This window comes from Parambassis ranga, chromosome 7 (assembly GCF_900634625.1).
Source record: "Parambassis ranga chromosome 7, fParRan2.1, whole genome shotgun sequence".
In the NCBI taxonomy this organism is placed as follows: Eukaryota; Metazoa; Chordata; class Actinopteri; family Ambassidae; genus Parambassis; species Parambassis ranga.
In genome coordinates this window covers 17,846,365-17,863,360 of record NC_041028.1, presented here as the reverse complement: position 1 = coordinate 17,863,360, position 16,996 = coordinate 17,846,365, and the positions used below count along the sequence as shown (strand labels likewise).

The window sequence follows — 16,996 nt, the reverse complement described above, 5'->3', positions numbered from 1 at the left end:
ACTGACTCTGCACAATTAACCTCCCTTGAAAAGCCACGCCCCTGTGTGTCATGCATTTGTGAGCCAGTCCTTGTTTTTATGGGTTAACATTTGCCTAAATAACACTTTAGTTCCCTCAAAATGATTTACACTCACTACTGTGAAACAGGAACAAAGAGTGTTTATGAACACTGACTAGAACACATGTGGTGTGTTTTAAAACTTTGCCAAAGGAACACATAATAGTTAGTGTAACAGTACACTCTTGTGGTCAAATGCTGAAGCTGCAGTTATAATAATAATAATAATAATAATAATAACTTTATTTATAAAGCACTTTTTTAAACACTCAGCTTCAAAGTGCTGTACAATAAAATCCAAGCAGGAACAGCAGAACTTGGTTAAAATACCAATACCAATACCAATAATAAGACATAAAACAATTTAAAATATTAAAAGTAGAATAAAATACAAAATAATGATAAAAATAAGAATAAAGCATAAAAACAATTAAAAACCAATAAAGTAAAACAATAAATGAATGGATAAATGAACCAGTTTATGAAAACGCTAAACAATAAAAGTGAGTTTTAAGAAGAGATTTAAAAGAGGTCACTGAGTTTGCCTGCCTGATATCCTCTGGCAAGGAGTTCCAGATTTTGGGCGCATATGCAGCAAATGCCTTTTGTAATTAGCCGGGTTTTGGGGACTGATAGGAGGAGTTTTCCAGAGGATCTCAGGCGGAGTTCAGGCTCGTGAGGGGTTAAAAGTTCCTGCATATAGGAGGGGGCGAGGCCATTTATTGCTTTAAAAACCATCAGTAAAATCTTAAAATCAATTCTAAAACTCACAGGGAGCCAGTGAAGGGCAGCTAGAACTGGTGTTATATGGTCACTTCTCCTTGTATGAGTGAGAAGCCTTGCAGCGGCATTCTGTATTAATTGTAGTCTGTGAATGTTATGTTTACCAATACCAGAGTAGAGGGCGTTGCAGTAGTCTAGCCTGGAGGAGATTAGTGCATGTATAACTGTTTCAAACAGAGGTGGGGAGAGGAATTGTCGAATTTTTCTTAATTGCCTTAGCTGTGCGAAACAGGATTGAACAACCTTGGTAACTTGAGTGTCATAAGAAAGTCTGGAGTCAAAGATGATACCCAGGTTGCGGGCCTCAGTGCATATATTTTTAGACCAGGTGCCAAGACAGGTGGAAAGGTGGGCAACATAGCTGGGGTTGGGGGTGGAAGGTGTAATGATAATAATTTCTGATTTAGCATCGTTTAACTGTAGGAAATTGCTGGACATCCACTTCTTAATTTCTGTTAAACAGGACAGGATATGTGAGCCGTCAGAGCTACCGGGTGTGAGTGGTATATTGAGTTGGATGTCATCAGCATAGCAGTGGAAGTTAATATTGTGTCTGTGCAGGATATCACTGAGGGGTAGCATGTAGATAGTGAAGAGAAGAGGACCCAGTATGGATCCCTGGGGCACACCACATGACAGGGGGGCGGACACTGAGGATGTGTTACCCAGTATCACAGAAAAGGACCTGTTTGACAGGTATGAGGTGAACCATTCTAGTGCCACTTCACTGACTCCAACAGTGTACTTCAAACGGCTGATTAAAACATTGATGTTATTTATGATGTTATTTATTTATCTCTGGATTACCTGAAACCCCACATTATTTATACCCATTTAATCTAGTTAAGTGCAAAACTGAAACTGAAGTTTGTTTAATATTTGCTGTCAAATATATAAATATTCAAGTAAATAAAATAAATTAAAATTCTAAACAATAACAAAACGTCAAGTAAAAAATGGTGGTCATATATAACTGGAATACCACAAGCAAGTATAATATAACAGCCCACAGGAGAGTCAGCAAGGACCGGGACTGGTCCCGGTCTGTTAAAGAATAGGTTTAATTCATCTGCCCTTTCCACGCTATCATCACCTCCTCTGCTAGTGATGGTCCTCATCGCCCTCCAGACCTCCCTCATGTTGTTCTGCTGGAGTTTTCAGTGGGTGGGGGTGTAGAAGTTGGCCACAGTTGGAGACACAGGTGATCCCATAGCACAGCCGTGCTTCTATCTGGAGGTGTACAGGAAACCCACACACACAGACAAGTACTTACGGTTTGATTCTCACCACCCACTGGAACATAAGCTGGGAGTCATCAGGACCCTGTTACACAGAGCACAAACTGTACCAACCAGCTCAGAGGGGAAGAAGAAGGAGCAACACCACATCAGGAAGGCCCTGCAAACCTGTGGCTACCCCAAGTGGGCACTTACCAAAGCCACAAAAACAAGACCCCCTAACAACAAGAAGAAGGACAACAACCGTCTGACACAGGTGATTCAGGTGATTCAGACAGGTTTTTACCACTGACCTGTTTGTTTGTTTAGGAATCATGGCTTCGTCAAACATGCTTATTAATGACGGTTAACAATAAATGGGAACCTCACCCTAAGAGCACTGTACTTGGAACGATTCATTCATTCATGGGAACTTCAGAGTGTGGAAGGACAACTTCTCCTGCACCCAGCTGAGTGGTTGAAATATGGTTATGATGATAGTGACTACAGTTTCTGATTGTTAAATCATAATTGTTTTCTAAACAACCTTTTGCTGTTTAAGAAAAGTTTTTTAAAGCACTGCTGCCTAATATGTGTGATAATGTTGTTAAGTTATATTATTGATCCTTTTAAAAAGTGTACACTTTATGTGCAGGTTAAATCACAGGTGGAATAAATACGACTGATTATCTGGTTACCATAGCAACTGTCAGTGAGTTGACATTTTCTTTGATTTTCACTTCAGAAGCTGGAATAACAGGCAGCTGAGCCACTTTGACTACAACCAAACTGTGACGTCTACACGAGTTATAAAAAAAATTCACCCCTGTACAATTGACACTAGAAGGGGACTTATTATCTGAAAACGAATCTTTCTAAAAACTTTTTGGAAAACGCTGTTCAATGTGAACTGTAAAAACTGAGACCTTTTTTGTGTAGTACGGCTGCCAGAGCAGGCTGTAGTCTAGTAATGGAAGCATCCCAGGTAGCGTTTGCATTTCTGTTGGTGTAAGCACATTTTACATGTTTGCATTTGCAAATACAGCTCCTCTTACTGTGCAGAGGAGCAGAGACATGTTAGGTCTCAAGTTTCAGCAATTTTGGAACAACTTCTGACACAAAGAGCCAGAATGCATCAAGGAGGCTTCTGATTGGCTTGCACAGCTTTCTCCTTCTTCCTACACTGCCACCCACAGGCCTGGCATAGTCATGACGGCTCTTGGGTCTTAGTTGTTCATCTTTACCTGAAAGAAAAAGGACACTATTGAGGACAACATGTTCACAGCTTGAAGGATGGTTGGAAGAGGAGGCAAGGAAGCCATCTACACTCAACAAAAATATAAACGCAACACTTTTGTTTTTGCTCCCATGTTTCATGAGATGGACTTGAAGATCTAAACTTCATTCCAGATACACAATATTACCATTCCTCTCAAACATTGTTCACAAATCTGTCTAAATGTGTGATAGTGAGCACTTCTGCTTTGCTGAGATAATCCATCCCACCTCACAGGTGTGCCACATCAAGATGCTGATCTGACATCATGATTAGTGCACAGGTGTACCTCAAACTGCCCACAATAAAAGGCCACCCTGAAATGTGCAGTTTTGTCTCACAGCAAAATGCCACAGATGCCACAAGCATTGAGGGAGCGTGCAATTGGCATGCTGACAGCAGGAATGTCAACCAGATCTGTTGCTCGTGCATTGAATGTTCATTTCTCCACCATAAGCCGTCTCCAAAGGCGTTTCAGAGAATATGGCAGTACATCCAACCGGCCTCACAACCGCAGACCACGAGTAACCACACCAGCCCAGGACCTCCACATCCAGCAGGTTCACCTCCGAGATCGTCTGAGACCAGCCACTCAGACAGCTGCTGAAACAATTGGTTTGCATAACCAAACAATTTCTGCACAAACTGTCAGAAACCGTCTCAGGGAAGCTCAACTGCATGCTCGTCGTCCTCATCGGGGTCTTAACCTGACTCCAGATCGTCGCCGTAACAGACTTGAGTGGGCAAATGCTCACATTCGATGGCGTCTAGCACGTTGGAGAGGTGTTCTCTTCACGGATGAATCTCGGTTTACATTGTTCAGGGCAGATGGCAGACAGCGTGTGTGGCATCGTGTGGGTGAGCGCTTTGCTGATGTCAATGTTGTGGATCGAGTGGCCCATGGTGGTGGTGGGGTCATGGTATGGGCAGGCATCTGTTATGGACGAAGAACACAGGTGCATTTTATTGATGGCATTTTGAATGCACAGAGATACCGTGATGAGATCCTGAGGCCCATTGTTGTGCCATACATCCATGAACATCACCTCATGTTTCAGCAAGATAATGCACGGCCCCATGTTGCAAGGATCTGTACACAATTCTTGGAAGCTGAAAATGTCCCAGTTCTTGCATGGCCAGCATACTCACCGGACATGTCACCCATTGAACATGTTTGGGATGTGCTTGACCGGCGTATACGACAGCGTGCACCAGTTCCCACTAATATCCAGCAACTTCGCACAGCCATTGAAGAGGAGTGGACCAACATTCCACAGGCCACAATAGACAATCTGATAAACTCTATGCGAAGAAGATGTGTTGCACTGCATGAGGCAAATGGTGGTCACACCAGATACTGACTGGTTCTGAGTCCCCAGACCGCCAATAAAGCAGAAACAAAATGCACATTTCAGGGTGGCCTTTTATTGTGGGCAGTTTGAGGTACACCTGTGCACTAATCATGATGTCAGATCAGCATCTTGATGTGGCACACCTGTGAGGTGGGATGGATTACCTCAGCAAAGCAGAAGTGCTCACTATCACACATTTAGACAGATTTGTGAACAATGTTTGAGAGGAATGGTAATATTGTGTATCTGGAATGAAGTTTAGATCTTCAAGTCCATCTCATGAAACATGGGAGCAAAAACAAAAGTGTTGCGTTTATATTTTTGTTGAGTGTATGTTAAGCTGGAAAAACCTTCCCTTAACAGAGGTGGTGGCCTCAGATATCATCTTTCTACCACATACAATGCAGCTTCCATCCATTCCCGAGAAGTTTTACTCCAAGCTACATAATCACAGCAAGAACAAAGGGCCGTCACCAGTCCCTCTCCGGCAGGCTCATAGTCGTTAGCCAGTCATTAGACACACCAGACACAGCCAGCCAGACAGGTGTGTGTCTTTCCTTATCAAGGATCATCTGAAGGATGATCAGTAGAAATGGACGCACCTGTCCGTATTGTGCACATTTTAACTACAATGACACAATTAACAGTGGAAAGACACAGGATACCCATGACATTAACAAGAAACAGGTGACAACAATGAGGATGGTGCAGCCAATCACAAAGGAGAAACACACAAAGGAAGTGAAATGCTAAGCAATACTAAATAAACCCATGGATTGTGCTTTTTGTGTTGATTTAATTTGTGTTCAGTCATTTACAGCATTTACATCTGCAGTTATTTGCTGTCAGACCCATGCCAGTGTTCATTTATTTTTTGTGTGTGTTTTTAATACACAATAATCAACAGTACCTAAGTTCTGATTTAACTCCATGCTTTAAGTGTTAAAAAAATCTGTGTTTATCTTAATAACCACACACTTTATATCTACACAATGCCGACAAATTATCCTTCAAGGTGAAAATACGTGATGGTGGAGACCGTATTAAATGAAATTATTATTATTAAATAATCTTATGTTCCCCACTCTGTATGAACCGCTGTAGTATTATTACTGTACGCCTGTGACACAATATGAATCATGTACTGTTTTAAGGTCACGGCTAAGCCACAAAGCCACACACCAGTCATAGTGGTAGCCTGTCTAAGGACTGCTGGCTCAGCCTGACTGCTCAGCTCAGCAATTGGTCCAGAGCTGATAGCGCCACAGGCCTCACACGTCATTGGATAAGAGAATCTCCTCTGAATGAATTGAATCCTAAGTATAGAAGGTGATTAGTGCTAGGAAAACACATGCAATTTAACATATTGTAATTTGGTTTTATATGGATGAGGTATATGGGAGAATCAACCACCTTAATATTTGTTAACAGTATATTCACTGTAAGTGTGCCTTTGTCTATATTTTAAACAGATACTTGGCTGTGAGTGGGATATGGTTGCATCATGTAGCATTATATAGCACATTTCTATCTACTCAGTGTTACTCAAAGCTCTTCACCCAGTGTAATTAAACACCTTTTAAATGCCTTAGTTATGTCACATTTGGAATATTGTTTCCTGATTTGGTCCAGTGCTTCAGAGAAATAAATAAAGTGGCCCAAAATGAAGCAGCATGGTGCCTTACAGTGTTCATATGTTATTAAAGCAAAGAATACAATTATGCATCATAAGCTTGTTTGCTTTCTGCTTCTCTCCAGGTTGGTCTTGGCTCCTTTTCCTCACTGAGGGATTGATGTCACCTGTCTGAAGCCTTTCTGTGTGGAGTTTGCATGTTCTCCATAGGTGTGAGTGTGAATGGTTGTTTGCATGGGGGACCTGTCCAGGGTGTACCCCGCCTCTCACCTGTAGTTAGCTGGATAGGCTCCAGCCCCCCATGACCCTGCACTGCAGGATAGAGTGGATTAATTCATAATGGATGGATCTCAAGATGGTTCACTCTCTAACCTGTTGTTGTTGCTGTTTGTTGTTGTTTTTAATGATTTTGTTTTGGCTATTTTTCCTAAATAAACTGCATTTAAAGTCTGTAAATAAGTAGCAGGCAAGACATTTTGTTAGCTTTTATAGTGGTAGTGGTCTGTCAGTATAGAAAACCTTAAAAAGGTTCAACCAGAAAAGTTAGTCTTCTTCTTTGCTCCCAGCCTATCGATAGTATCATTTTTATTTTTATTTACACAATTTGTCTGTTAATGTGCTACTTGATTTCTTCTAGTGGCATCAATTACCTTCCATATAAATGGTTACAAGGTGATTAACAGCCACCTTTTATATAAGTGTATACAGTTACAAAGGTGTACAGCCTCTGGTGTCAGCTTATTTGTGACATAATTAATAAATGTTTGCCCAAGGCCCTAACAGGCTCTTGAATCACCACTGAAGAAAAAAAGTATAGTTTGCGAGTATGACACCTCTATCTCACTCCGGCATGATCAGATCACGTGACATTTTCAACACGCTGTAACAAGAAACTACGCCATCTTAAGTGCTGCTGATCACATCATTGGAAAGTGCAGATTCTGATTCTGAATTCTTTAAAAACGCCTGTAAATACATGTTTTATGATAAATATTTGTTGTTGAATTTTACCTTTCATTGTTCATATTTGCTACCTATGTTTACTTTTTCCAAAGCAGTTAAGCATTTTTGTGATTTTTTTAATATGTTAAAAAAGTAGGTTAAAGTTAAAAATCATCATCAAAAGATCATATAGGTGAGGTTGTGCTAAAAAAAAAACATATGTATGGTAAACATTTTCAATGTGGTATATGCAGACAAAATCAGAAGAGGCCAGAATAGGCTGAGTCTCTTTAGGGCTATACAAAGCCTTTAAAATCATCCCCCTCCCTCCAGCTCCTAAAGAGACGTGTGTTGTAGTGGCATCATTTATCCTCCATACAAACCGGCTACACTGCGTTAACCCGCTCCCTCCATAGATGCGGTGGCGTTTCAAACATTTTGCAGCGTTTCCCCCACTTCCAGTGACAGAACATGAGGCTATGTGAGAGAAAGCGGACTGACGAGCTCGAGGTAAGCCTGTTTCTATTCTTTTTCCTTTATATGGCGGTCACACTGTGGAGGGAGGATGCTGTGCGCTCAGCAGCATCAGCAGCGTGGACATCCATGTATCCACATGTCTGGACTGAGAGTGATCGCCCGCATTCAGCGTGTGATCTGCAGCTCCGTGCAGGAAATGAATGTTTGGTCATAGAGACATCACTTCTCTCTCTCCCTCTCTCTCTCTCTTTCTCCATCATGTGGATGTCTTTAATGCGTTTCAGAGGCAAATATGAACAAAAGGCTTGTTCATCAGCCGCATCTCTGGCAATGATCCTGCACACTGTAATCCATGTGCAGCCATACAGTACACCGCACTGAGGCCAGTGATGCCATTCACAGAGGATTCTACGCCCATGCGGGCTATAGTTCACAATTATGGTTGATTAATATGTTTTTATTTCATTCATAAAAATCATATAACGCAGTTGCGGCTACGCATTTAATTTGTTTAGAGTCAAACTGCTCGATTCTGGTCTATTGTTCTGGATACAGTGGGCTATACTGGCACACAGAGGAAACCCCCAAAGGAGCAGTGTTGGGTTATCATGTCCATAGTGGGCTGGACCCTTTCTTTTCTGAGAAGAAGCGTGTTGCGTTGTTGCTGCTTGATATATGTGTCAGCATGTGCAAAAACCGCAGCACCGTCCTATACGCGTCATCTCATCAGCACTAACCTCCCGCCGCGCGCTTTGTTTCCTATCATATAAATACATAATGAGCCATTCGATCAATGCGCGTCGCTGCGGCCAGACGCCCACACCTGCGCCCGAGAGCCGTATACTACGTGATGCGGAAATGTTTCTCAAGGGGCACTCCCCGATCAGAGAAACCGAACTACACGCGGGTTTTGTGTGTGTGTGTGTGTGTGTGTGTGTGTGTGTGTGAGAGAGGGAGAGTGTTAGAGAAACATGCATGGTGTGTTTCTTTGCAGCACGATCATAGAATGCGCTGTATGAAAACACTATTTTGAGATGTTAATTTAAATTAACTATTAATAATTAATGTGACAATTACAATTAATTAATAATTAATCGAATCCATCGATTAATAATAACTATAGACACACTCTTCATTTATCAGGTTAAAACATTTTTTTTTTTTTAAAAAAAAAACAACAATAAATTCTTTGGCTAAATTTGTTATATATAATAATGTTACGATTTCAGCCATTCAAATATTAAAATGTTCAGCTTATTGAGGACATTCCGGGTCATTTCTTTTTTCTTTTAAATATTATAATATTCAAAATATCATTTTCTGATTTTTTTTTTCTCATAGGAATACATGGAAGAGCCTTCAAAACCGCCTTTAACTTTGACATGTAACTACTTCCACATGCTTTCAGCTACAGAAACCGTTCAAACATCATTCTGTTCAGCTCTTCAAGGGCTAATAAACTTGTATTTGGATTTGTTCAAATATGTTTCGTTTTTAAAATATTAATAAAAATTCAAAAGCCATTTAACATCTATGAGAGAGCCCTTCAACGAGGGTCATCTGCCAACTGTAACCTCTCCTACAAATTTCAATTTCAAAAATTTTCAATCCATTTTAGTCTTAAAACGCTCACAAGATGCTGCTCTATCAAACTTGTATTCAGAATTTTCTTTTAATTTTAATTCTGAATCATTTGCGCACACCAGGCTCTCAAAGTTGGAGTGGTTTTTGAGGTCTCCTCTGAGTTTAACATTAGTGTGTATTGCACGGAATGTTGGGAGCCAGAGTGGATGATGTCATCACTCAGAGTGGAGAGAGGCTGAGGAGATGCCTAAAAAAATCTCTCTAACCTGCACTCAGGCCTGCACCTTCCATCTAACTGGGATCATTTTTATATCAGTTTGAAGGAACACTTGTTAGCTTTCTGACGGTGTGACTCTTAGAACTGAACACCAAACCGTTTTTGCCCTGACAGCCAGCTGTTTGGGGAGAGTGCCGGTCATTCTTCCATTAAGACATAATGTAAAACCAAAAACAGAGAAGCAAACTCACCGCCATCTCCACATGTTTGACATCATAGACATAAAAATTATACTGTTGTAGAGCAACTTCTTGTGATTCTAACGGTGTCCTTATTTTTTTGTCTGAAGGCTTCGGTTTGGACAAAAAGAGAAGTTGTTCAGAGGGTGCAACCCCCATTAAAATACATGGGATCTGCCATGAGAGGAGTGAAAGGGGGCTGACACACCTGAGTCTCCAGGGTAATTAGACAGGCAGGCAGGCAGGGCGGTTACCATGGTGACAGACGACACAGGAAGTTATTTTCAAAGATCAAAGGTATACCTTTGATCTTTGATCTGAGCAATAATGAACGAGAAACACAGCTGCAGAAGAGGCTAACATCTTAACAGCATATTTCTTCATACAGTCAAATTCGTGGTGAGTACCAACAGTAGTGAGTGATAAATGCAACTTCATCGCATTAATTCAAAGAGAGAGAGGGAGAGAGAGTCGTGCGTATTTACGAACATGCCGTGTGTGTTTAAGTGTGTCTGTGTCTGCGCGTATTGCGCCAAACTCCATGTAAACCCAGGGACTGTAGAGACGGTAGAGCTCTTGGTGACGTTAAATTGATGTTAGACTCAAAGAAAACGCTGGGTGGAAGCTATTGTCTACTTAAAGTTACAGTAGATGGTATTATTTGGCTGATGATCTGTTGTTTGCCATATCTGTGATGGACATAAGGAGAAGGGTTACAGGCTGGATTTAGTAGATCTGATACCAGAATTGGAAAATAAGCATTTACTTCTGTATGTTTGACATCATAGACATCGAAATTATACTGTGTTGTAGAGCAACATCTTGTGATTCTGACGGTGGCCATACTTTTTTGTCTGAAGGCTTCGGTTTGGACTTAAACAGAAGTTGTTTAGAGGGTGTTTTTACATTGGAAACGCATTAGGAGGGGGACAGAGAGAGCTGCAGTTAGGGGCAGTGATAAACATTCAGGTTGCCATGGATGCAGGCAGGCAGGGCTGTTAGAATCATGACAGGCTGACACACAAGAAGCTTTTCCACATTAAAATTACACAGCCTGTGCTTCTTATAATCTTATGGTATTATTCCAGCCTCAGACCTTTCATATGTTATATTCACAGGCTGTCTTTAAGGTCATGACTTCATACTGTTCTTGTCTTCAGCTGTTTCTTTTTCATATCTTCATAATATTAAAATATTTTCTACTTTTCAAAATAAGAGCTTCATCTTTCTAAATTCTTAAGCGTGTTTCAGCAAATTAAATTCAGATTACAGATTCTCCAGCAATTCAGAGCAATCCTTCACACCAGCGTTCAAAGCAATGCTTCAGCTGCAGCAACCAAACTTGCATTTTCTTCAGGAATTGCTTTTCTAGTTGTATCATACTGTTCTATTCTATACTGAAGCCAATGGGCTTTTATACTAACAAAAGGGTTCAGATCATTTGAATGTTTTGCTGAGAGCATTTAAGGGTAATTTTCTCAAATTTCAGAAATCCATAATCAACTTTGTGAAGCCCAGAGGTGTCTGAATGAGACGCCTGGCAATCACAGAGGTAGTGATAAGACTCCAAGTCTGTGAGTTTTTACAGAAGACAAGTAAGGGAAGGGTTTCTAGAGAAGGAACTGGAAGTTTGGGGCAGGATCAGAGGGTGTAGTCGACCCTTTGACCTTTACAGCAATGGCATATGGGATCTGTATCTTGTCCTCCGTGGTCCGATGAGCTCTCAAAACTGTTTAGTGTTGTATCAAGCTGCGCCTGGAACAGAGGGAGAAGGGATCCTCTGTCATGTCCTCTCCAAGGTCAGTCTTCTAAGTCTCCTCACCTTTTTGCACTTGCATATATTATTATGACACTAGAAGATGCAGTTTTTCGAGCGAGCACTTCTGGTTCCAAATGCAACTTAGTCCCTGAAGACCTTCATGCTAAAATGTCCAACAGTCTGGTACAAAAAAACAGATATTATATAGATATTTTCTTTTCACATGTGCTAGGCTAGCTATTTACCCATGTTTCCAATTTGTGTGCTAAGCTGGGCTAATTAGCACCTGGCTTAAGTAAAAGTGTGAATAAGCACATTGTAAAAATCGATGGGTGTGCCTAACGTGGAAGAACACATTTCTCTTAATGATGGCGCGGTGATTTCACAGGGAGCTTCAGCCTCCCCCGGAGATAAGCACTGTGCAGAACTAATGCAGTTTAATTTGAAGAGATTGTCCGACCCAGTTAACAGAAACAGATGGGGTCGCAGTAGAATGAAAGCTCTCTGTCTGCATGCAGTAAAGTGGCACTTGAGTTATGTAACTTTTAAGCCATAAGGTCTCATTATTTAATCTGCCAACTCACCAGGACTGTTATATGAGCCTCGTTTAGAGGTGTTGAAGAGACAATAATAAAGGGGCTGTATTGAAAATAATTATAGCGCAGTATTATGGGGATAACTATACAGCCTGGTTTTGTTTGGAGGACTGCAACAGTACATAAGTACAATTAGTTTCCAATAGTGATGCTCTTCAAGTGCACAGAAATTCAAAATATTTCAATATTCATTTGTGGTTTTTATAACTTACAGTATAACTTTTGAGAGACTTTTTGAGAACATTAGTGATTGATTTAGGATCTAGTTTTTATAGGCATACTAGACCTGGTTGAGGATGTTAGTAACCTAGAGGAGCCACCCCAAAGCACTCACAGGCGGTCAGTGTGTCCAGCCATGTGCAAAGCTGCCGCTGGTCCTATCATAGCTTACAGAGCGAGATGTAAATAGCATATTTCAATAGCAAATCCAAAAAAGCATCCATACTGTTAGCTTAGCTTGGTGTAATCAATGAAGTCCAGGCTATTCAACTGTCATCAACGGTGAGCCGACGGTCAAATAAATTACAGGCAAAGACAAGTGCGCTGCAGCTACAGCCCCGCTCATAGATGCCACAAGTGCGCAACAATTTGCCATCACTTCTCCCGGACTTGGCTTGAACTTCCATTGAGAGAGAGAGAGGGGTATGTCTGCAGAGCCCCACAGAGGGCACAGCTGCTCACATGAGCGTACAGATGTAAATTAAAGCAAGGATGGACTAATCCAACTTTGAAGAAGAATGTGTGCGTGTGGAAACACGGTGACAAAAGTCAAGGTACATAAATCACATGGGCCTCAGGAAAGAGAGTTCAGCATGGTGTTTTCTCCTTGAAAATGATCCCCACAGACAGCAAGGCTGTCTTCATATAGGAGAATGTATAATTTGGCTGCACTCAAAAAACCCACTAGGATCCTCTGTGTAAGATAAAGGCAGTCATTCAAAGATCTCTACCCACTCCATGTAATAACTCCAGAGGAAAGACCCATCAAGCTTGCCCTGGCATTGAGCTAGTGCATGTTTGAATACTGGGATGTTTTATCTTGTGGATACTTTCTGCCTCACAGGGCTAAAGCAGACAAAATGGCTAACATCCAGGGAACAGGGAATAATCGGTCGCCTTTGTTACCACACCAAAGCCAACGCACTGACGTAAATAAATACCAGCAAATGCTTCTTAATGGAAAGTTATGAATATTGTGAAACACGGTTTGGACATCATTACACCTAACTGTTCTAATATCTGTATAGCAGACATTGGTTTTTTATGTGTGTTATATAACACTGGTGTTGTCCACAGCAGCCTGTTGTGCTGCACAGGTCCTGCCTGGACACTGGCTAAACAGAGCAGAGGACTTGGCCCCTCTATGGGCCTGTTATTCACTGTTCCAGGGCATAACAGTTGGATGCCTCCCACTTACAGCCTGCGTAATATTCAGATTGACCTCACATGAATTGGATCTTTGTATTTTGTCAAAGGGAACTTTTACATATCTCTAATAACATTCAGACATTGTGTGTGACAAATGGACAAATTGCCATGATTTTCCTGACCTTTATTATCAGTGTTTGTCTTGTTTTAGATGAGATATTGGTAGAAAAATCCCAACCCACTCCTGTCTGAGATGGGTTCACTGCATGCTGACAAGCTTAAATTCAACCTTTGTAATATTAAACCTACAAACTATTGCACACTATGACATGTTTCTCTAGATGGCCGATAATTACTGCAGCTTATCTGTTTGTGAAATGTGGAAAAAAAATTCTTCAAGACACACATGTCGTCTAAGTTCATTTTCTGGATACATTTACTTCGTTTTAAATCTGCATGGTTCTCTTTTCTTTATGTTAGTCACATTTCTTTTTTTGTCTTTGCAGAGCCATAAGTATGTTATGGTGCAATGCTTAGAGAGAAAATATTTAAGCTGCTTTGAGATAAGGTAACACACCACAGTTCACTGACTACTGTACAATTTAGAATGTCTCAAATCTCATAATCTAACTGGCTGACAGATTTACTGACCTGCAGCTTAATCTGGCTCTGCTGCACTACTAAGCACACTATGGGATATGAATGACAGAAAGATTGAGCATGAGTAGTAGGGTTGGGCGGTATCCAAATACATTACAGGCAAAGACAAGTGCGCTGCAGCTACAGCCCCGCTCATAGATGCCACAAGTGCGCAATTTGCCATCACTTCTCCCGGACTTGGCTTGAACTTCCATTGAGAGAGAGAGAGGGGGGGTGTCTGCAGAGCCCCATCAAAACAGCACATATACGCATTGCAAGTTGCAGAGACACCGCGCATGTCTAATTTGAATTCAGCTGCTGTAGCCTACAATTCACGGCAGGTAAAACGCATTATAAACTGCCTGAAACATGACAAGCGATCTTTTTTAGTTTTTATTGAGGCCATTTATAAACGCATATAGTGAACGGACTTTTTTTAAATTTCATGCTGGCAGCACACCGCGGTATTAAACTGGTATGAGCCCGTGCCGATGTGTTTCTGTTTGTTTCTGTAATTTTATCATGTTAAGAGCCTTGTGCAGTATTTATGTTAGAAGTTACGCATGGTAAAAAAAAAAACACTTGTCCGGTAAACTGAAAACCTGCCGGTCATGATTTCCGCTGCCAAGTTTTTCTGATTGAAACATTAAAAATGATAAATGTAGACGGCACCAAACTGTTGGCTCGTGCCTACACCGCTCAGAAACTAAATACCATCTCAGATCTGGTTCTCTGAAGCGCAGCAGTGTTCTTCTCGCGCACATTAAACACCGGGAGACGGGATGTATTATTGCAGACAGTCATCCACACGTTCACAGAGTTAAACTCACACAGACCAGAGGTCTGCTACAGTCAGCTACACTGATCTTCTATCTATTGTCATGCTGTGCGCCCTCTTCCCTGAACATTATCAGCTCGTTAGGCCAGGACTGTGCACACAATTTACAACACAACTGGAGGTTATGGCTATAACCATGGTTCTCTGATTAGCATGAGTGAGTGTCTCACTATGGGAGAACGCCCCCTGCGTGATCCCGACAGAAGCTTTAATTACACTACACCAGCCCTTGGGGCTGGTATCAGTGACGTCTATGTCAGGAGGGACCGCCCTCCTCCTATATAATAGGCTGACATAGCTTCAGTCGCCATTCAAACAAGCTCACCTCTTCCTCGCTTCCATAGCAAGGAGGGTGGTCTGGTGAGACACTCACTCATGCTAATCAGAGAACCATGGTTATAGCCATAACCTCCAGTTCTCTTTCATAGCATTCGTTTCGTGTCTCACTATGGGAGAAATACTGACTCCCGGATTGCCAGACATGCCTGTAAAAATGACAACTGTCCCAGAGGGGCCTCACGAAGAGTGGGTTGTACCCCGTGAAAACCCTACCCCAAGAACTGAATGTGCCAGGGTTGGAACCGTAACATCCAACTTGTAAAACCTAGCAAAAGTGTGGGGTGAAGCCCAACTTGCAGCTGCACAAATTTCCTGGGCTGAAACCCCCTTAAAGAGAGCCCAGGAAGCAGCAAGGCCCCTAGTGGAGTGCGCACGCAGACCAGCAGGAGGCGGAAGACCTTTGGTCGTGTAAGCCAGAGCAATAGCCTCCACAATCCAGTGGGAAAACCGCTGTTTTGAGACTGGCTTGCCCACACATGGCTTAGCCCAGGACACAAACAACTGGTCACTCTGCCTAGCACCCTGAGTCCTGTCCAGATAGGTAGTAAGTGCACGGACCGGACACAGCGTATGCAGACGCCGATGCTCCTCAGAGGAGTAAGGCGGTGGATAAAAAGCAACCAGCTCTATTGGGGAGAGAGACCCAACCACCTTTGGGATAAAGGCTGGGTTAGGCTGCATACTGACCCTCTCGCCCCCTGGTGAAAAATGGGTACAAGCCTCGTGCACAGACAGGGCATGAACATCACCGACGCGCTTAGCCGAGGCCAAGGCCAGGAGCAGCGCTGTCTTAAGAGATACCACCTTCAAGTCCACCTGATCCAGTGGTTCAAAAGGTGGACCAGAAAGAGCATCCAGCACCGTGGGCAGGTCCCATGACGGCGTAAGAGACCTAGATACCGGCAATTTACGTCGTGCACCTTTCATGAACTGACACACCAGAGGGTGTCGACCCACAGATTTACCATCAAAACCAACATGGCAAGCAGAGATTGCCGCCAGGTACACCTTGATGGTTGAAAAAGATTTTCCCTTCTCAATGAGGTCCTGCAGAAAGGATAAAATCACCCCCACAGAACACTGAAAAGGAATGGCCTGGGACTCCGAGCACCAGCTCTCAAACACTTGCCACTTAAGCCCATACAACATCCTAGCCGATGAGGCCCTAGCACATTGAATAGTCTCAATGACACTGTTTGGGAGTCCTGTTGAGTTCAGGTTAAACCACTCACGGGCCAGGCCCACAGAGCCAGCCTCTCTGGGTGAGGGTGAAATATTTCCCCTCGTGCCTGGGATAGCAGGTCCCTGCGTAATGGCAGCTGCCAAGGCGTGCCCGCCAGAAGCTGGTAAATCTCCGCCATCCAGTGTTTCGCTGGCCAGTGCGGAGCCACCAGGATTACGACCAGCCCCTTCTCCCTCACTCTGGCCAGAGTTGGAGAGATGAGAGCCACTGGGGGAAAAGCATACAGGAGAGCACGTGGCCACTCGTGTGCCAGTGCATCGATCCCCAGCGGAGCCACTCGGTCGTGCAAGGAGAAGAACAGCGGACACTGGGCATTCTCCGCTGACGCGTAAAGGTCCACTGCCGCCCGTCCATACCGCAGCCAAATCTGCTTCACCACTTCTGGGTGAAGTCTCCAGTCTGCATATAGAGGGATCCCCCTGGAGAGTAGGTCCG

General features: G+C 42.6%; 1 protein-coding gene across 1 annotated transcript in view; it reads left to right on the top strand.

Moving 5' to 3' along the window:
• The first annotated feature begins 7,713 nt into the window (after window positions 1–7,713).
• The window catches only part of slco4a1 (solute carrier organic anion transporter family, member 4A1), a 30,661-nt gene continuing 21,378 nt past the window's right edge, over window positions 7,714–16,996 (top strand). The window contains exon 1 of the mRNA XM_028410959.1: window positions 7,714–7,772. The gene's annotated coding sequence lies outside the window, so the exon portion shown is untranslated. The remainder of the gene's footprint in view (window positions 7,773–16,996) is intronic.